Source organism: Tetrao urogallus, assembly GCF_951394365.1.
Source record: "Tetrao urogallus genome assembly, chromosome: 7".
Lineage (NCBI taxonomy): Eukaryota > Metazoa > Chordata > Aves > Galliformes > Phasianidae > Tetrao > Tetrao urogallus.
This window is the reverse complement of record NC_136820.1, coordinates 35,099,949-35,121,193: the sequence shown is the minus strand read 5'-3', so window position 1 is coordinate 35,121,193 and position 21,245 is coordinate 35,099,949. Positions and strand designations below refer to the sequence as shown.

The 21,245-nt window shown below is 38.4% G+C and overlaps 1 protein-coding gene across 1 annotated transcript in view; it reads right to left on the bottom strand.

The window, feature by feature from the left end:
* The window catches only part of GPR158 (G protein-coupled receptor 158), a gene marked incomplete at both ends in the record, with an annotated part of 175,901 nt that overhangs the window by 138,939 nt on the left and 15,717 nt on the right, over nt 1–21,245 (bottom strand). The window lies entirely within an intron of this gene.

Sequence of the window (21,245 nt, the reverse complement as noted above, 5' to 3'; positions counted from 1 at the left end):
CTTTTTAAACATCACCCAGTGCATTCTGGTGGTGTTTACAATACCAGACATGTCTGTTCCAAGTACTTTTTCCACCGACTTTTTTTAAACTAGAAATATCATTATCTGAAAATCCTATTATGAAAACAGTGCTGAAGTATTCTCCTTTATATTGCAAGTTCTTTTAAACAATAAAGATCCACTCATTGCCGTAAGCTGACCCAGTGCACTACAATGGTCCTACTAAGTGACCTTAAAAGGGTCAAAGTGGGTTTCTTCAATGCCTACAGCTATCCCCAAGCCACTGGCTCAGGCTACGGACATCACCGTAGGCATGCCTTCAAGGGCAAGGGCAGCAGGCTCTAGCCCTTTTAGCCTTACTTCTTATAATAGGATGCAGTGTATCGAACAACGCTCTGAATTATAGTAGACATCGAGGAAACTGCTGCTAATTGCAGCCAAAACTCCAGAATCATAGAATATCCCAAGTTGAAAGAGACTCACAAGCACCACTCAGTAAAAGTTTGGTTCCTCACAGGACCACCAAAAATTCAAACCATACTTGCTGAGTGCTGTCCATAGTATCACAGAATATCTTAAGTTGGAAGGGACTACAGGACTCTACAGTTCCTGGCCTCCAAAAACAAACAACCCAGTGAAACCGACTGGTCAGCATAGGAAAAGCACGGAAAAGAAAGACATGGGAAGGCCTCTTCTCAGATGGGATGCAAGTGTGCAGCCAAGTCCAAATGAGAACGGAATGGAAGCCCTTTAGCCCTTGTAGCTCTGCTGTTGATGGAGAAAGCAGCAAGTGCTTATGGACCTGTGTTTTCACATCAAACACAACACAAGTCAAGTGAAAGAGAAATTGAGGGAAAAAGTTTATGAGCGTGAGAAGCTGAACACAGTGGGATTCTCCAGCCTGGAAAAGAGATGCCTCATGAGAGGTATGATTGAAATCAATAAAATGAGGGCCATGGAGAAGGAGAGCAGGGAGGAACAATTCACAGTTAGAGGCTGAAAAAGACTTTTTTTTGGTCATAAAACATAGCTGACCTCTGGAATTTTTGTCATGGCATGTTATACCCCAGTCTAAATGGACTTGAAAGTAAACAGACTTCCTACTGGAGTCTGAGACTTCCAAAAGCCACTGAAACACAGATTTATAGCCCCACTTGGAATACCACAAACAGTAACACTTTTTCTCTCTCCCCAGGGAATCTCCTGGTTCTCCCTGGCAGAGAAAAAAAATGTGCTAGAGAGATCTTTTAGATAACATACATCTTACTGTATTATGCCTTGTAGGTTCACTACACTTGATCAATATTACTCCTAAACAGTTCACAAAATTTGCAGCACATCTACTACATATAAAAACAAAAGAAATGAAGAATCCTTTGAAGATAATACAATATGACACCTTAATTATTCCTTATACATCATCACAAGCTATACCATATGCTAAGCAGTAGGAAGAAGTTGAGACAATTTACACATATCAAGTTAGCACTTGCTTCTGATCAACCCCTTAGAGTTTTGTGTGCACAGGCTCTCATGGTGAGATCAGCTAGTAAGCACAGTAAGTCAGTGCTTTTGTTTTCAAGATAACATCAATTACAGAAAGATTTCTCTTGAAGACCAGAAGCAAAACTTCACATGACAAAAGGTCTTTCATTTGTTCTACAGAATTATCTAGCTTTTGTTATGTCAGTGAGAGCCTAAGTAGATCATATTGTTTTTTCCAAAGCTTTGAAATTTGTCTATCAAAATCCATTAGCACAGCAGTAGACATTCCAATGCTCCTACTAGAAGCCATTACCCAGCAAGAAATAACACAACTGTTCAGACACAAGCAAAAAAAAAAAAAAAAAAAAAAGCAAAAATTAGAAATGTGCAAAGACAAGAGCAAGCTAAAAATATCACTGAGTACGTTTCCAAATATAACTGAAACCCATTCATAGGGAGCACATCAAACTGCCAACAAAAGCTGATGCTTGCTCTACATGTGCAATGGTCACCAACTTGAAACAACAACATTATATACAATCAGAGTAAATTCTCAAGATGTCTGAAAAAAGCTGATAATGCTTTTGAACATCACATAATTGCTGATTTTTATGCTAATAAAAGAAGATAGACTTCTCCCAAACCAATAGCCCCACACCAGCAAAAAGAACAGCCCGAACTGTACATAGTCTTTGCTTCAAGTTTACTATAGGATTTACTTTGAGCCACCAAGACTGCTTTCTGCTAATACATAATCTCAGAGAAGAGAGGGGACCATTTTACTTTGCAGTTAAGTTCTCAAAGGCAGAAGTGGGAGGTCAGCAGAAACTGGTCAGCATCCTCAGCACAACAGAGATCCAACTACCCTATTTTGAAGAGTACTGGGTTCAGATACTTAAAAGGTTGACTCAAATATGTGCTCCTAACCTTGTGAATTGTTCCACTTCATGAATGGCTCAAACAGACGGGAGCTTTAACCTGTTACTCTGATCTCCATGCTTGAAAGTACAGACTACATAAAAACAGAGATGCTGCCCAGCAGTGCCTGGCAGGTGAGACTAAACACAGAAGCAAAGGGCTGTGAGACAGGCTGCGGAGCAGACAGGAGAAACAGCTCAGCCTGGCTGTGATACTCATCTCCTTAATTGGCCGTTCATTTGGCTGGGCCTTACTACTATGTAGGTAACCCAAAAATAAGTTCTGTAACTAAAAAGAGAACACAGAACATGTGATAATCAGTTTTATTAAAAAAAAAAAAAGTATACTGAGTAGTAAAGGCTAGTCTTTAGCAACAATTCAGGCCTTCAGTGAGTAACCTTAGGAATTTTCAATAGGAAAATACAGATATTTCTTTTGTTTTAAAATACTTTTTTTTTCTTTTCTGCTTGAAATTTTTTTGTAAAAGTTTTTATTTACATGCTGTATGGCCATTCAGAGTGTGCAGCAGGGACCTGCTTTCTGCCAGGCTCCACAACTCAATGCAGTGATCACTCAAGACTCAAATCAATTCTTACAGCAGCAGCTGAAGTGAGTGCTGAAAGCATTGGAGCATCTCAGGCCCTGAGAAAACAGGACAAAAACACACTGACCGTTCCTATTAAGATGTCAGAATGTTATGTTCTTAGCACTGCCTCCTGCTTCAAATGGAGAAGTTTAGACACAATGCGTAGCTACTACAACAGTGGGGCTTCATCTGCACCCCAGCTATTTGTGCTGGTAACCCAATGCTGACACCACACAGGAAAGAGTTTACAGTGCGTGTCCAACAGGCTACACCCTTGTGACTTTATGCAAAAATTTCTCACTTATACGAAAACAACAACAGAATTTTATCCAAAATGTTAACACAAAATGCCACAGATCTTGATAACAAAAAGTATCAACTCTTAAGAAGAAATATAAAGTCTGGGTAAGATTACTTGAGTCTTCTGAAACGTAAGCTAAAAACAAGCCTAGGCAGATAATTCAGATACTATGTGGAAGATGCTTTATTTCAATGAAATCAGTTGCTGCCACCAAAGACCAAAAGTATAAGAACTTAAGGGAAAACAGCATTCACTTTGAAAGAAAAGCAGAGGCATTTTCTGGCTTCGCAAGAAAGATGAGACAGGACGTTCCTGAGGCCACAAGAGAAACACAGTTTCCTGTCTTAGTGTCCAAATTTCAGAAAAGATATGGACAAATAAATGCAAAAAGTCAAAAACAGCTACCAGAATTAATTAAAGGTCAGGAAATACAGACAGATACTCCCCTACCAGATGGACTTCCAGTACTGGTTGCCTTTTAATCCAACAAATTGGCCTGACTAGCTTCAATTATAAGAAGCTGGAGTTACACGACCTCATAAGGGAAGTCAGTTTTTATTTTTGCCAGTTAAACTGTCAAACTTTTGGAACAGCCTGCAATCAGCCCAGATCATGTTAAGAAATTCAGCCAGATCAAATGCTTCTGTATAAACACTGCTGAAATTGAATGAGAAACTACAAGCACGCTGGACAGACAAATGAAACTTTGCAGCTGGAATTATGAAAAGACAAAAGTTCCTCCAAGCCTCAGTTGACAAAGCTACTTAAAAGCATTTCTGATTTCAGTGTATCAGGGCAATTCCACTGTTTTCAATTAGCTTCCTCAAAACTCACATCAATACGGTTGACATTAAGCCCTGACACAGCGACTCTGATTAACACACCAAAAGTTACAACATCCAGTTCAAACTGAAGTAAATGTATTTGGAACTTTATAATGAAAACGGACACCAGGGCTTGCTGTAGTTGTTGAATGTTGCCTTTAAAGGGTGCTCTCCCCTAAAGCTATTAGTTTATTATGCCAACTACTATTTCCAGTGGCACGTTTTTAAGTTCTGACGTAGCAGACCTATCAGTGATAGACCAGTGTAAAAGATCATGGTTAGTTCAAAAAACTCCATTAGGAAAGCATCCCATGAAAACACTGAAGCATCAGAAATCTGCAAGTAGAATTCACTTCAAATCTCCAATTCATGTTGTTTTTCATTTCAGTGATAGACAGAAATACACCACTTGCAAATATTTCACATTTCAAATTCTCAACAGCAACAGAAAAGCTAAATAAAAATACCAATGCATACAAAATTTACTAAAAATACTTCCTATTTCACCATGAGCTACACCCAGTTTACCATTTTGGTAAAGATATCAACCATTTTTTCAAAAGCCTTGTTCCACTTAGAAGTATACCTTTGTTCTTCCTGCGAGCTAGGACATACTGGTCATCTGAAAGGCTAGAAGGAAAGATAACCTTTGAGTTCAAGACAAGGAGAAAATATCACATGTTAGGGTAGAGAAATTGCATCACCTTTGAATTCAACAGTGATGAAGCACATCCTGAGATGTGTGTTTCTGGCATATATGCTTTAAGAAGAAACTTTGGTACTCTAGAGTAAATTCAAGAGAAAAAAAAAATTCCATAAAAACGAGCTAAATTCCAGCCAGCGTGCTTTAAAGGAAGACTTCTTCATGATTACAAAAAAAATCGAGTCATTCAGAATGAAAAACATTTTCATAAAGAATACAAATTTTATTTGATTGCCACCTAAACACCTCCCAGGGAAGAAGTTAATCAACAGCAAAGGAGGTTATTAGATATATGGCATGACAAAGATTAAATTTACGTGATATCTATGAATCAGTGTATGACATTTATGATGAAAAAACAAACTGAAGGTAGAAAAATAAGAGTTGTATTTTCACAAGAATAATTATCATGGGGCCATCACATTTGAAAAATAAAAACAAGATGGGATCTCCCTCTTTAAGTCATGGTCTTGTGGTCTACCAATTTGTGTAGGAGTTAATAGATACCTCTACAGCTGAGCTGCACAAGGGCCTCATCTTCTGATTTCTCTGCTTGGGAAACTACTGCACAGAATTGTTTCATAAAAGCAACAACAAATTAGGGGGTACTCTCTTTAAGCAATAAGGAATAACTGGAAGGACTCTTGCTGAGTTCATAATGTCTGCAACTGCTGCATGATTTTTCATTCTACAGTTAGTCATACAGCTGTTGCCTTTAATTTTTGTTCTTGTTTTCTTTTTTTCCACCTTGAAATACTTAGTCTTGGCATTCTGCAAAGGCAAAGCACTGTGAAAGACTAATTGTAGTCTGTTACAATGCTAATATAGTGGACATCATCATGAAGACTTTCCTAAAAGCAAGAGAAAAAATCTGAAATAAAAGTAACAGTGGGCTGAAAGAGTTTGGCTGTTCTTTGTGCCAAGAGGGGTGACAGAATTCCTTATGTTTTTTTAAGCTAAGTTTTCATTTAAGCTAAAACCATGACTTTGCTTTTAATATTTATTGTAGCTTGGATTATTTTGGAGTAACTTAACACCTATAATAATTTTCTTAAGAAATAAAAATGATTTAGCATCACTATTCATTAAAAAAGATTTTAAATGCCCAGAAAACATCCTTAAAATATGCAACTTCATTTAATCTTCTGAAGCCTTAATGAAAGAATGTGTCCTTATTCATTGGGAAGCCAATTGATCGTAATCAGAACAAGCTGTGAATGCAGAGAGGGTGATGGGTCTTATGCATGCTAACCACACAGTAAACATTCCTCCTTCCCTTTTGAGCTGGGATCCTACTGGAACCAGCCAATCCCATAGCTTGCCAAACAAAATAGAGACTACTGAGATAGAGATTAAAGGTGGAAGAACAAAAAAAAATTTGAAAATATCTCCTAATAATTTCTCACTGAATAAATATGCTTGCTTTAAAATACACCTTGGAGTAAGTGACAAAGAAATGAGGATTCCTACATCAAATAGCACTTAACTCTTACATCAAATAGCACTTTTTCCCCCAGCATTGCTTCACTATATGTAGAAGCAGAGTGGGGTAACAAGAACTTTTTTTAGAGAATGCAATGGGAATGGTCCTGTTTCATTAAACTTGCATTCATCATACCTCTAACAATAGAGTTCTGATAAAAACATCATTTTCTTTTTCATAGGAAAAAAAAGATTTCCCCATTTCTACTTACCACTCTTACGGACCTATGCAATGATATTCATCAACAAGAAAATTCTAGTATTCTGTCTGGTCTATTAAAACTAATAATCAGTCTACTGCTGGCAATTGCTGACAGGTTAAAAAAAAAAGAACAAATTTTACTTAGTAGGGAAATTACCATTTTCATACAAGAACAGAGAATGAAGACACTCAATAGACAACAAATGAGATCCATAGGCTCAACCCATCTGTTGGATTTTCCCGAACCTGTGTTATCCTTTCCTGCCATGCAATGAACCCCACACGCAGCTGTTTTCTTTGTCTGGTGTCTCTTACCAAACTCACTAGGCAACATAAGTGGTCTTGGCATTCCTGTGCACCTTTATCAGTCTTCAGATAAAAGCGGCTTGCTTTCTGTTTCCCAAATTGGAGAGCTCTCTTGTGTTCAAATTAACTGGACAAATTTAGGATGGCACTTACTTAGCCACTGCATTTTTACCTGTAACTTTAGTAGCAACACACAAAACTTCAGAAGAAGGACCTCCTTGAGTACCTCAAAGACCAGGTAACTTAGTTTCAACTGAGTACTTACATTCTTCTTTCTGAATTCAGTTATTTGTAACTATATGAAATACAAACAGTCAGATTTTTGACCCAATTTTGTCTTGTAAAAAGAAGCATGAACATTAATTTTGAGATCACAATTTGAGTTTGTACAGCTAGAAGTAAAAACATCTGTTAAAAATAACAAATACAGAAGTTAGGCAGTAGCTGCAAGTATGAAACAGAAAAGGGAGAAAATCCTGAGTCGTTTTGAGACTTCTGTGGGAAGTAAACCTTACATGTGACAGTTACTAGAGCAATGCCTTAGGTCAGAAATGCTCAAAAATGCAAGGCTCAGTGATGATCTGACAGTCTGCATTCAGAAGCAGTTCCTTCAGCTTTATACAACAGAGGTAAAATATGCCTAAGTAAGAAAAATAGTGTAACCCTTTATTCACTTGCCAGTAGTAACCTTTAATAATCTTAAGCATTTACACTGCTCCTAGAGGGCAAGGCATGAAACAAGCAGAAAGATACACTCCCTTCCACACAACATTTCAGTCGTACTCTCTTAAAACACCTAGTTCTCAAGTAAGAATATCTGTCTTCCCACCCAGGCACACAATTAGGTAAAAGCAAAACCACTTACCAACAGAAAAATAATTCTCAAATATGACATACACTTCTGGAGTTTCCAATTTTAGAACTAGGTCCAGCCTTTCCATTTTGGGCAAACTGGGCACCCTGACCTGGCTTTCTCACAAACCAGCACTGGCAAGAACATTGTTATTGAAAAAGGCAAAGAAAACAACAACAAAAACTACTGAATGCAAGATTAAGCATTTTTTTTCCCTTCTTCATTAAATGGAAGGAAATAGATCATATACAAAATGCATGAGCTGGGAGCGACACAGATGAATAATGCATCCCCTACTTGTTTGCATAATAGTGTTATTTGATCTGCCTTCTCAGGCAGAGCAAAAGAAAGAAGTAATGGTTTTCCCACCTGCTTCCAGAAAAACCTGAGCATCTAATGCCCTACTGAAGGCCAAAGGATTCTACACAATGTCACTGGAAAGTCTGGAAAGAAAACTCTCTAACTCCAATGTTCAAATTATTTAATGCTCAATTAGAAAGCAGGCAATCTTTTAATTCACGATATGTACAAGGCAACTTGGTCAGCCAAGCACTCTCTGAGTTCAGGTGCTACATTTATATAGTTAAGACATATACATTAAATACATTTCTAGAAATTTTATATATATTCATTCTTTTTCCAAGGACTCATTAATATATGTTCTGTCCTTCGAGCATGAGCGACTTGGTCCTCTTAAGACTCTGCACCTCATCCCCTTCATTCCACCTTCAGCTTCTTCACAGTGACCCTTGCCAGATTTTCAGCCATATTTCCCCAACTTTACAAGTTCCCATTGCTTGTTATGCCATACTGAGCAACTTTTTATCTTGGTACACAATAGCTCAAAAAAGTTCATATGAAACCCAGGAAAAGTCCTTGCACTTGCTGGATACAAAGCTCCCAGTATGTAATACATAGATAAGAAGTGGCTGCAGTGGCATCAGTGAAGCAAGGATGTGATTGTACGAAATAAGACTGCTAGGCCTTCACATTCCAAGCAAGGTAAACTGGAAAATTTCATGGAACTAGCACACATCAACTCCTTCTGCTAAAGTAATACACTGGTGTTTAAATTCATATGCATTGATCTCTATTGCTAAACCAGTCTATATCACTAGCTAACTTGTAGCAGCTGTGGGGACATCTTGGCATTACTTTCTTTCTGAATAATCTATAACTAACACTAAAACCATGGATTTTTCTGTAAAAGGAAATTTTATATAAATATAAATTTACTGTCTAAAGTATTAGTAGTTCCAACTGATGTTTCAACTGCTTCCTAGATAGCATTCCACTAACTAAAAATGGTCCACATACCCTGAATAAAATCAATTCAATTAGTAGTCCTCAATTTCTCTGTGTTTACTTATTTGGTATTTAATAAAATGTCTTTCTCCACCATCTGATTTATTTAGTTAATATCCCCACCATGCTCTCTCAAATAATTACATCCTCAAGTAATAAGCTTCTGTTATTTATCTTTCATTACACTTATTTTTTTTATAAGGTAAGAGCCCCACTGATCTCTTTCCTTCATTACCTCTCATGCCTGAGAGCATTTTTTTTTTTTAATCAATCTAATATTGTTGTAATTTTTAAATTCTAAGAGGAAAAAAATAACCTAACTAGGATGCTATTATTATAGCCTAAAAGACATTTATTTATTTGTTTTATGAAGCAACAGTGTGGTCAGTAGCTCATGGCACCTCTGTAAGAATTCACTTAGGTTACCTGAAAAATAGGGCATAAATACTTCTTTCATATCAGACATAAGCGTATGCAGACAAACACAACCCATTTTTAAAACTGCTGCCCTCACACAACTAACTTAACATTATGACTTTCAAAGACAGAGGTTGACAAAGTAGCTCAACAGTTGTTATTTTTAAGTATTTTCATTATAAGCCATAAAGCTTCCTACCAGTACCCATGGCTTCCTAAGTAACAAGGTGAAACAGGTAATTCAAAATTGCCCAGCCAGGTCTAATCCCATCCCATCACCGTTAATTACTAATCACTACCCTAACAACTTGCTTTGTTAGGGATAATCTGATTCATAACAAAACACTTTAAAAAATCACTGGGGTACCACATGCTTTTCCCAGCCCGGCATGTTTTCACTATCATCTCTTTCCCTTGAGCACTTCACTGCAACGTCTTCAAGCATGACTTACCTTGAGGACATGGTAAAAACATGTCTGCATTCTTACTATCTGCTATGTAGGACCAACCCATCACACATTTTTCCAAGTACTTTTTTTTTTTTTTTTTTTGAAGTTGCCTTCTAAAGAACTAGAGCAACTCTGGCATACATGCTATCAAACTGCAGAACATATCCACACTGACATCTCTTCTGAAGAAGCTACTTCAGGGGTCATTACTGTGTAGATCAGATTGTGGGCTGCCTCAAAATTTTAGACTACTAGATCTGAAATATCAGTTAATGACATTTTGACAGAAACAAGGAAAAACACTACAATTCTTTGTGAGAAAAGGCAATATAAACAATTCTATTTTAAGAGAGCATTGGGAAATATTCACTTGGTACTCTATGCTGGAAATAGCTTCAGATGTTTTGACAAAGCACCATCCCTCCAGCATCTTCGTATTTCGGTAACAGATTCTTGCGTTCAGTCTCCTAAGATCTATGTCAGTGTTGGCTTAGGGTAGAACTTACTTCATACAACTAGAGGGAAAAGGAAATAGAAACAGCTGATCTGAACCTGAACTTCTCCCTTACCCTTACTTTTTCCACCTGCCACGTTTTGGGTCAAATCTGCAAAATGTAAGTTGCTTGTTTTAGCCTGTTTTTCTAAAAACCCATTGTCAACTGCATAAAGATTGTCTAAGGATGTTGTTATCAAGGCTCCGCGTTTCTGGCATCTATTCTAAAAGAGTCACTTGCTTCACGTCTGTAGCTTTTCCTCTGAAAAAGCCAAACAGTCTCAGGCAAGCATCCAAAATCTCACTGTTGTTTTCCTTCTCACAGACTATTTTCAGGGAGAGAGAAATGTGACCCACACAGCGCTTCTCCCCACCATGCTTGCAGACTTCAGCAGGTCAACAAATTGTTCACTAATCTCTCCCCACAAGATGGGATGTGGCAAATACACACAAGATTGATTCTGGAATCAAGCTGTAGCAGAAATATTTCAGAAGGCGTAAGGAAAATTAAATTGACCAGAGACCCCACTGGAAATCTTCTACTGATCTTCACTACAGAGTCCAGTTCAATAGGAATTAGGCGGTTAATTGTCCACTGAGGTAACAAGACTGACAAATATGCATGAAGAAAAAAAGAAGTGTACTATACATTTATTTTTGTTCTGCTGGGTTAAGAACAGTCTTCACAGAAGCGAGCAGAACTGGTTCAAAATAGACACAATCTGCTACTGCGGCAAGCCAGGTGCTGCTATTTCTGCATACATACCTCTCACAGGAGATTCACATCACTCATAGAAAGTTGTTTTTCATGTGCATCAGTCAAGCTGTTATTGCTAAAAACTTCACAAGTGTAACTGACTGAAACTGAAGCAGAAAGTTTGCTACTAACAGGGTTAGTCTAGAAAATCGCACTGCCCTGTTGTGTAATTGTCTAGGTTTGAAAGACTCAGCTAATTTAGTTTACAAAAGACATCAAAGAAGAGACGACAATTTACCGCACTTCAAAAACTCCAGCAATTGAAATAGTAACAGGATCAAAGGTACACACAATTAAATGATTCAGCACTTCTGTGACTTTATAGGATGTATTTCCAAACCAAAGGGGAGCATTAGATAATGCAGTCTGGCCAACTACACAGCACAGACCACAATGCCTCAAATGAAACTCCTCTGTCGTGGGCCCAGGAGTACTGGAAGGACTAGCATAGAGCTTCCAGAAAGGTTCTGCCTCTGTAAGCCAGAGAGCAGGCAGATGGGACTGCAGTTGGATTTGGCTTTCCTGCTCAGCAGTGCAATTATCACCACTCTACGATGCCTCTACACTCATGGCCATAAGGGTAAAACAGTATGTAGCTGTCTCTTGGGCCTTGCTGCCCCAATACTGACACATTTTCACAACTGCCCCATTTTTTTATTAGAGGTACTAAAAAGCAAGAGAACAAAATTAATAGGAAGGGGCCCTAAAAGAGATCAGAAGTACAGCTAGAGGAACTCTGTAGTATTTCCTTCTAGAGGTAGAAAGCAAAGCCAGAGGTAAGGCAAGGGAGCTACACACAGATAGCTTTATCTGTCTGTACTTGTGTGCTTCCCAAGTGCAAGAATACAACCTAGAACACCAGGCTAAACAGTGACTCCCATTTAAATTAAGACTGCAGGCCTGAGTACAAATTCATACAGTTGTTTGGAGTTTGTTTTGTTTTTTCAAAAGGGGAAGTTGGTGTGCGATTTACAAGCAGGGGTAAATAGGTAATGAGGTAGAGGGTCTGACTGAAGCAATGCTATAATTAGGTCAAGAGGCAAAAATAATCAGTAACATCCAAGATGACCATACAGCCCCGTGGTCACACTGTACCGTGTACTAGGCAGTCATGATTTCACCTCCAATCAAATTTCTGATGAAAAAATACTTGAAATTTTACTACAGTGGTGGCTATCAATGCAAAGCCTCTTTTAAGAAGAGGCAATTTCAAAAGTAAGAGGAAACACTACCAGTAAGTGATGATTTTATCCCACAAAATAGAAGATTCATCCTTCCCAAAAGAGGAAGCCAGAAAGACTTATTTTGAACTGCACAGAGGTTCCAGAAGAAAGACTTAGTATCTGCCAGAAACCGATCTGACCTCAACTATTTGGATCTCATCTGCAGAGCTATGCTTACTGAGGGAACACATACTGCACTAATGGTGAAATGGAACACAATAGTATCAGAAAAGGTGAAAGGGAGATTGACCCACTGAATGGTGAGTTGAGTAGCTGTCACTGCAAAGAGAGAAAAGTATTTCCTATTTGCTTCCATTCTCCCTCCAAGATCCAAATGCCTCACCAAAGGATGCTCCCCCCCAAAAAAAACAACGAAAAAACCCCTGAGCTCCAGCACAGAACAAGGTACCACAGTGCTCTGAGGTTCAGTGCAACAGGTCAGCTGCTTTGCCCATCCTCATAAAAATCACGGATTATCATCTCTGTTCTTTAGTATTAAACAAGGATTAAAACCCTATTAATGAGAACTGTTTCTACATTGCAAACTGAAATAAGCACTTCTAACATAAACCTATTATTATAAAACCATAGTTATTAATTTAGAGGCTCCATGGCTCTATAAACATGCATATGCAACCCCAAAATTATTTGGAAAAAATTATTTGAAACTCAAAGCAGAAATAATAGGAAAAAATCCCAAAGACTGCTCTTATAGAAGTTTCTGACTTTTAAGGGAACTAAAAGGAGGGGAATAACAGCATCTGAGAATATGTCTACCCTTATATTTGCAATGGTCAAGGGAGTTTGCATCACTGCAGAAAGTGTTGAGTCTGGTTAGTCTTGCTATGCTATCTATTCAGCTGTGTATAGATTTATTCTTTTCAAGTTCTCTTATTCCATCACTTCTTTCACTGGGAAGCTGAGGCTTGTAGTCTAGATTAAGGGGAACCATCTGCAGCCACAACATCCCACTGACACGCATGGTGCTTCACATAAACCCTAACTTCCCTTTATTTCATGCACCTATGGAACTCATTTATTGTGCTATGTTTTATATTCACACACTCTTATATGGAATTAACTGAGGAGCTATGGAAAAATTCAGTGAAGAGGTGACTTCAAAGTCAGCACACGAACTATTCCGGGTGTCCCAACAGTCTCACCATCTCACAGCATGACAACAAAAAAAAAACCAACATAAAAATAGGGGGCATGCTCTAAAATGTGGCGCAACAAAATAGAAAGATGCAAAGCAGGGCTTCTTATAATCACGTAGCCAACAAAAAATATTTTTAAATTACACTGGTGACAAAAATGACTTAACCATATCATTTTTATTGAGCAACAGAAAGCTAGAATAATTCACTAATATAGTATTGCAGGCACCTCAATCACCTTTGGAAAGAGAAACGCCTCCAAAACATGCATTAAACCTGTAAAAATAATTCCTCTTTAAGTGGAAAAGTAATACTTTATTAACATTGCTTTCCATAACTACAGACTCTAGCAATATAGTGTCCCCTTAGAAAGCAATCATCTTCATGGAATCCTATCCTATGGGAAAACCCGAACTTCAGAACTGAGGCTCATTCTAGTGAAAGAAAACACATAAGTATTGGAGTTTTTGAATTATATACTCTGAAAGATTCATATTGAGACAGTCGCAGCATTTCATTCAGCCATTCATTTCAAGCAAGTGTCCTTTCAGCTATCCACAGAAGAATTCAGTGCAGCTGAACTGCCAAGAAATGCCTTCTTCAGGCACTATTACATGGTACTCACTTTGAGTATCTCTGGAACATGAATTCAGGAGTTTAAGCTCTACAGGCAGCTGTTCAGGTAATAGCATGCACAATAGGTGTAGTTAACAAAATACGCAAGTTAGAGATGTAGTCAACGAAATACGTAAAGCGGGGGCTGTCAAGGTCATCAGGCATAACCAGGCGTAATCTGTGTGGGCCCCTTGCATGGTTAGCCAATACGTGAAAGGGGGGCTGTAACAGTCATCAGGCTCTGCAGGGGCTCCTTGACTCATGAGAAACCATGATGAGACATGGCAAGACAAGACATGCCACACGTCTATTGGGATAACTGTAGCAACGGTGATTGGTAGCACTGTGATATAAGGGACAACTATAAGAAGAGTGTGTTGCTTGCAATAAGTGCCATTTGCCGCTCACCACATTGGTGTCATAAAAGCATGTGATTTGGCCGTGGCTGTCTGAGCACTTCACGACAGGACATTAATCAGAGGTTGCCGAAGCAAAGGCAACAAATAGGGTCCTGGTCCACAGCTGCCACTACTGGTTTAATACCAACTTAGACAGTTACTACAATTCATTTCAGTATTCAGTATTAACCAAGCTGTGCTGAAATTTTTGTTTTCCTAAAATTCTGTAGAGTTTAGTATAAACTATACAGTTCAGATTTTGGAAAATATGATAAATATTGGCGTAAGTCAATTTATCACATTTAAAACCAGTTTGTGCTACATTTTGTACATTAAGAAATATAAATATGTAAGCTCTCACAGGACATCATAAGACAAGTTGTGGAGCGCCTCTTATTTGACTTTCTTTCATTAGCATAGACAAGCTGTTCTGTCTATGCTGAAAAACATAACTATACACAACAGGATTAGAGAACGGCCTCAAGTTTCACTAGAGGAGATTCAGGTTGGATGTTAGGAAGTACCACTCCAAGAGAGTGGCCAGACACGGAAAAGGCTGGCAGGCAGGTGGTGGTGTCACTGTCACTAGATGTGTTCAAGGAACATTTAGATGTTTAGATTTGAACGCTTAGACTTGTACTGAGGGATGTAGTTTAGTGGGAAGTACTGGCGATAAGTGGATGGCTGGACCAGATGATCTTACAGGTCTTTTCCAACCTTGGTGATTCTGTGATTAGATAGATATGATCAGTGACAGAACTGGGCAGACTGTATTAAAAGCTTTTAAACCTTTCAAGAGGAAAAAAAAAGGGTATATACTTAGGTGTGGTTTTGACCAGTTGATGGATTTCTAGACTTACACAACATGTCATTACCAAGAGGTTTCCATCAGAATACAACAAGATCTTCTCAAAATGCAGAAGTAAAAGTCTTTGTGTTTCAGCTTGTAGCTTCTTGTTCTGTCATTGAAATACTACTGCAAAGAGCCTGGCTGCATCCACCTTTCCAACAACAGATACTTGTGCGCATGGATGAGACCACCTCTGAACTTCACACAACACATACTCCAAGCCCTTAAGCATCTCTAAGGCCCCTCACTAGATTCTCTCCAGTACCTCCATGACTCTTACACCAGGGAGGGCAGAGCCACACAACCCAGCACTCCAGATGAAGTCTCACCAGTGTTGAACAGAAGGACCAACCCCCTACACCTGCTGGCAGCACTGTTCCTGTCACAGATAAGTAGCTGTTGACTATCTGCCACAAGTGCACATTGCTAGGTCATGGCCATCTTGGTGGCCACCAGAAGCTCTGAGACCAATCTAGTTAGCTTTATTTTCCAGTATAGGAGTAAGACCACAACTGTTTTAGATGAAAGTTACAGAACTTCATCCAAATTAGAACACGCTATACCACTCCTCGAATATTACTTTCCTCACCAACTGCATCTGGAGACAAAAAAATTTAAGAGTGAGTAGATGGCACTGATGGAGAAAAAAGGCAGCTACTATACACTGACAGAGTAACACCCCTTCAGCAAACTGTACTGTATATTTCACATTACTAAATAGAATTTGATTTCCCTATGAATAACAGTTCTGGTAAATCTAGAGACAAAGTTTTACAGCAGAGGAATTCTAACAGTGCAATATTAGAAATAAGAGATTGGCTCATTTGTCTCTATAGTAAATATCTACTTTTCCTCACAATCTAAGTAAAGGAAGAATCAAAGACAGTAAATATTTTATCTTCAACATTTTATACACTTAAGATGTTGAGAAGCTTTTTCTTTCACTACTTACTGTAGAAAGAAAAATAAAACTCTTCCAAAGAATGAGCAGTAATAACTTGAAGATATTACAGTAACAAACTAGTCAGAACAAAAAAGAAATTTTTAAAAATACAGATTAAAAATCAAATACTCTGCATTGCTCTGTTATGATCAGTGCTTAGCATACTCATGATCTGAAACAAGATAGGATAGCAAAGCAATGAAAAGGAACAAAAAGAAAAAGCAATATTAAGTAGGTTAGTAAAGACTGCAAAATTTCTAGGAGAAAAACCCCTGCTCGGTGAATGGATGACCTGATAGCTATCAATTTGCAGTACTGGAAAATGCAGACAAGGACAAATCTCATGGACAAAAGCATAGGCAAATAGAAAAAGAAAACAGTTCTTTATTTGCAGGAAGACATTGAGGGGAAAAAAAAAAAAAAATGTTACCCTCTACCAGAAGTCACCAAACAAAAGTGATGGTATTTCAATATCCAGAGCTATAAAACTGTGTTCCAAAAATAAAACAAGATGAGCTTCCATTAAATTGCTATGGCTCAGTACATCGCTTTGAATATGAGGATTCAGCAGCTATTCTCTTTAGTTTTTCATCTTGGGATCTCTTATGTTTTCAATCTAATTTTAATTTGTTATAGGAAAAAAAGGAATGAACTTTTTCCTCAAGACTAAATTAAACTTGTCTCTTGTGCAGGTAACTTGCAGTATAAAAAAAGCAGGAGAAACAGTTGGTACATTTAATAAAAGCTTTAAGATAAGGCAGACAATCCTTTTCCATCGGTTTAATCAGAGCATTACATATTCTTTCTCTAGTCTATTTTTTCCTTCCAACAGAAATAACTCACTGTAGAATACTTGCATAAGCTGAACTTCTGCATTTTCACAACTGAAAAGCCTTCTACAGTATATGGACTAAGAAAATAGATGAGTACACAAGTAATGAACAGAGCTTGCATGGCTCACACATAGTTGGCATCCTTTGCAACAAGAAGTGCAGCAGTAGTGCATTTCAATAAAGAAGCTGTGTCATTTACTCTTTGTTGGTTGGAGCAGTATAAGAAGTACAGATCACTAAGTACATTGTGAACTTGTTCAGACAGGTTTATGAAAAATATCAGGATGTTTACTTATCCTGAAGACATCTGAAGTGTGGAGTGGATGCAATGCCATGCATCCCAAAATCCCCCTCTGAAGGTGACCCACACTGGACCGTGGCTGGAGAACAACATGGCTCTCATTCGACTCACTCAGAACATTTTTGAAGAAACTAAACTGGGGAGAGTAATTTGCACACCTGGAAATCACATGTCTATTTGAGTCAGAATGCCCATCAGTTAAAGAACATTTTGCCCATGTCCAAGCTATAAAGTAATGGGTAATCTCACAGGATATGAGAGTACTTGCATGTCTACCAAGACAGGCATATCAAACTTCACATGGGAGGGACCAGATGCTTTGATTCCAAAGTATCACATTATTTAATTATGCTTAATACTCATATTTTTCAGATACTGCACAGTCTTCCAAATGTACTGGTAACAAATGAAATCCCTGAATGAAGTTCTGCTTTGTTTATGCCTAGATTTGACAAAGCTGCTGTCAATTTTGCATCTGGGAAAGGTAATTCACAGCCACCCTTCCAAAGGAGAACAGCCCAGCCAGTCCCCAAGCTTCCTCCTGTAAGGTTTATTGTGGTTATGGATAGTCTTGAACTTGCTGGGACAAGAAACTGAAGGTCAGTTTTTCAGTCCGTCTCCAAGGAAGAGCTATTTTCTGCACTCACTCTCCATCTGCAAGTTGCCCTTTGCTCCTGCCAGGCATGTTTTGTGGATACTCCCTCAGCTAAATAGATATCTGTCTAGATCTCTTTCCCTCCCAAACAAAAAGGGAAAACTTATTTCCTCACCTTCTGCTGTTACACAGCCTTTTCCTCATTGGAGTAAGTGCGCTGTGAAGAGCACGTCCGTAAAACCAGAGCTAACGTCTGTTATTTTTGGGTTATGGGAGCAGAGAACACTTCTACCCCAGCCCCTTGAACCATCTAATCTCACAGAACCGCACTTCCCCATATGGTTTGGTGTTTTGATTGTTTTGGGTTTTTTTGGGGGTTGTTTTTTTTTTTTTTTTTTTTGTGGTGATCCCCCACACCCTCAAAGTTCAATCATTTCACTTTAAGGACAAAAAATTCACAGTGAAAACAACAGAAACAAAGGCTAAAATATCCTAAATGCTAGCTACTGCTCCCTCCCCAGAAGGGAGCTCTAATCTTTTTTTTCCCTCCATAATTTTGTTTTTGTCACTTAAATACAATATTCACATGACATGGACAAACACATTGTCAAGACCTCTACGAGTGCATGTCAAGGTTCTGCAAATCAAGCAAGGGCAACTTCTTTTCACTTATAAGAACAACACATCTGCAAGGATTGGCTGGATCACCAGTTCAGCTCGTCAGCACTGCCCAATATTATAATGTCACACCCAGCAGAGAAAGTTCTGAAAGACTTTGGAATAGATCTGAAAAAACTATCAGTAATCGATGCCGCCTGTGATCACCTACCACCTGCAAAAGGAAACATATCCATGCTATTTTTCTTTGTCAGACAGCATCTCTCAACCAGCCATCTATGGTTTTTCCCCATTTTCTACCTCCGGGGAAAAAGAAAACAATAGCAAATAGAACCAACGTGGAGGAATTTAAATGCTCAAGCTAGCACTAAGATGAAAGCAAGTGTTACAAAAGTTTTCTTTAGAAAAAAATGCTGAAAATTGAGATTGACTCCTATAAACAGAATCATTTAAGGGATTTTTTTTTTCCCTGAAAAGGCTACGATAGCTGTAGCTAAGCAACCTGCCTGCTCTTTATACTGGAAGTTAGTTTTCATAGCACCTTGTTTATCACTGAAAGCCCTGACAAATGCCTACCTTACTTAGCACAATCTTAGCTGGAAGAATACCAGATTAGGTCTGCTATACTGTTGTGAATGGATCTTTCCCATGAACACACCTAACGCAAAGTTATTTTTAAAATAGCATCTGAAATGCTCTTGTGTATGGCATGCTCTTCGAATACACTGAGTTGTATGAGCAGCCAGTCAGACAAAACCTTCCTGCTTTTGGATCCAGAATTGCTCGGGTTTTTTGTGTTTGTTTTTTTTTTTTTTTTTTTTTCCCCTCCTTTATTTGCATGTTAAATAGAACTGTTCACCTTCCTATCTTATTTCTTTCTCTTTCAGCCTAGGATTTGATTTAGTAATTATAATCTATCACTAAAGATCCTGTTTTCATCCAAGGGGAAATACACCCTTATGTCCTCTGCCCTGATTTGGGTACATCTCTTGCCATAACTTGAATGCAATCTGTAGTTCCAAGGATGATTACCTACATACTAAAAATTAACTGTATTTTGTAAATTCTGCTCATTGTAAGATTGTATTACCAATACACAACATTATTTTCATGTTCTTCTCATTCTGACTGCATTTTTTCCCTCCAATAGACAGGACAAAAGACATGCAAATATTAAGAAAAAAAACACTGACACTGCACGTGACCCACCAGGCTATGACTGGATGCTAACCTCCCATCACACGATGCAGGTGCACTAAATAGCCTTTATCTGTTTGACAAGGACACCAGAAAGCATGTTTAGAAAAACAGAGAAAGCACTACTGTTTTTCCTCTCCCAACTTCCTAACCTTCCCCATCTTCCTCAGTTGGTTGACTGTAATACTATGTTCACTGTAATAAGGTGCAGTGGGCCCCAGTGTTCACACTACCTAAAGACGAAATAATGAACCAAACTCGTCATATGTTTCCTTTCTCAATTGGTTGTGCATCAAATAAATACTCAGCGAAGGTCCATGTGTCTTCCTACACAGACAGCAACACAGCCTTTTTGTTTACTCTGCCTCTCTCATTTCCTCTAGATATTTTTGCACACTGTCATTTGTGGAATACTGTTAAACCCAAAGGGATGTCAGCTGAGCCTGCCTCACAGTGCAAGCTGTTGGCAGTCTCATTAAGGACAGTGAACAGTGTGGAAGCCACTGCAGTTTTCAGACCGATGCTGCTGGCTGGGAGTGCTCAGGCCAGCTCAATGCACAATGCTAGCTGATTTCTTCAGACATTTCCCTGCCTTGATTTTATTGTCAGTGTCTCAACAAGGACTCTAATGTCATTACTTAAAGCACCAGTAGTTGCTGCCAGCATTTATGGTGAAATAACCTAATCTATTAAAAGGAAAAACATTAAATGTTTTAAACACTAAAAATGCATTCTTTCTTACTGCTCCAGCCAGCCTTGCCTGTACAATGAAATCACTTTGTATTTGTTATCAGGAAGCTGTCTTTTCCCTTCTTGTTAATTTCAAAATTACCTGTAACGTTCTGTATTCTGCCCAACACATTTCAATTATTTCCAGTCCTATAAATAATACCCACCTCGTTCACTGCAGCCCCACAGAGCCCAAATTACCTGTGTATTTTTTCCCATGTATGGTTTCTCTGTATGCTTATAGTTTTAGACAGGGAAGAGCAGATTTGTATCCCTAAAAAACTGAGCTCTCTGCCTTAGATTTAACGACATTGTCATTAAATGAAACAGGTACCTTGGCAGTAAACACTTTCAGCAACAAATGGCAATTTCGCTAAGGCAAAGGCTTACCAAAGAGTCTGTGGAAAGACAATGTAGCTCTGAATGCTCAAGTCATTAACAAAACTGAAAAGCAGCAGCAAGGTCTAACAACTTAAATCGCTTTTCCCTTCCTTACTCTGCTTGAGAATGACTTTGTAACTGGGGACAAATCATTCTGACAGCAGCAGGTATTTCTGTATTTTCCTTAAAAGAGAAAATGAAAGATGGGGAACAACATTTTATTAGTAAGTCAAGCTAGGTGGAAAGCATTACTGCACTATTACATGATATACCCTTATTCCACAGTGTAGATTTGTAAATAAAGAAGCCCCCTCCTGAAGTGGT